At 29.3% G+C, this 1,261-nt stretch overlaps 1 protein-coding gene across 8 annotated transcripts in view; it reads right to left on the bottom strand.

Moving 5' to 3' along the window:
• Nucleotides 1–1,261, bottom strand: part of Ih (hyperpolarization activated cyclic nucleotide gated potassium channel Ih) — a 734,518-nt gene that overhangs the window by 6,872 nt on the left and 726,385 nt on the right. The window lies entirely within an intron of this gene.

Below are 1,261 nucleotides of genomic sequence, written 5' to 3'. Positions count from 1 at the left end.
TACGAACTTACCTACGTAAACAAATTACAAACAGAGATAAAAAAAAGTTTGAGAAGTTTTTCATTATTTTAAAATAATTTTTTCTCTTATAAAGTCGTAAAACCAAAACAAATATTGATATGGGTTGAAAGAGTAGATATTCAGTTTTCCAACAGTTTTAATGACGTTGAATTTGGATGAAATTGTGAGGAGTTACGAATTATTTTCCGTGAACATAGGACCGTCAGAAAATTAATATCCTCCAAATCAACTTAAAAAATTTATAATTTTCGTTTTATATGGACATTCGTACTTAAGGGTCTCAATAAGATACTAAAAACCAATTTGACTTGATTTTATTTAAAAATAAATTTATTGGAAGTATCTTAATACGATAATTTCTTCCACGGGACTTGGATGATGTCATTGAGGAGAAAGGTGAGCGTTTTCACACGACAGTAGACTCAGCAAAAAAAAAACTGAACGATAGATATAGATACTCCTAAGTATCAGTTTTTTTCTTTTTTATATTATTTCCGCAAGAGGATACGAATAAGGACTAAATTGTGATTAAATTATCAATTAAAATTTTGATTGGATTTATAAATACAAATGGCAAGACAATAAGGGTGTAAGGGCGGCGACGTACGAGACTTGGACCCTTAGGAAGGCTTAGGTAAGGTGCTTACTGTACGCCATTAATCAGGGATAAGCTGAAGTGTCGCTTCACTAAGTAAATGCAGTTGTATCTCTAAAGGAGCCTTTTGTTATCTATTCTCTTCCATTCCTTGATACTTGTACCTTGTCCTATTTTATCCTCTAGGTTCATAGTATGATATATTGAAATTTAAAATAATTCTTTCTTTTTCTGTATTTCGTTCCAATTATGTTTTCTCTGAGTTTAACTAGCAATTTCAATTTCAAAGAAAGTAACAATGTTTTCCTCTTAAAAATACTTTTTTTAAGGTTAGTTTTCTTTCTTTTCTTTGAGTGTTAGAAACATGTATAGAATTCACGGACATGTAGATTTTTTTATAAACCTGGCCCGTTATAGATGAATCTTTGTCCATGGATTATTTGTTATAGACCTATTACGAATACTTTAAGGTTAAATGAGTGCTATTTTATAAAGAATATTAATTAAATTTGAATTTTTTGAGGCGTCATCATATTTCTATGCTATAGAGATAATTTAGGTACCATCACCAATATTTTTAGATTTTTTCTGCTGCTTTAGAGTGAATAGTTGATATATATTTTTTTAATATAGAAATCTTATAGA

The sequence above is a fragment of the Halyomorpha halys genome, unplaced genomic scaffold (assembly GCF_000696795.3).
Source record: "Halyomorpha halys isolate HHAL.00 unplaced genomic scaffold, Hhal_1.1 Scaffold124.1, whole genome shotgun sequence".
NCBI classification, from domain to species: Eukaryota; Metazoa; Arthropoda; class Insecta; order Hemiptera; family Pentatomidae; genus Halyomorpha; species Halyomorpha halys.
The sequence above is the reverse complement of the archived record's forward strand: the minus strand, read 5'-3'. Positions and strand labels throughout refer to the sequence as shown.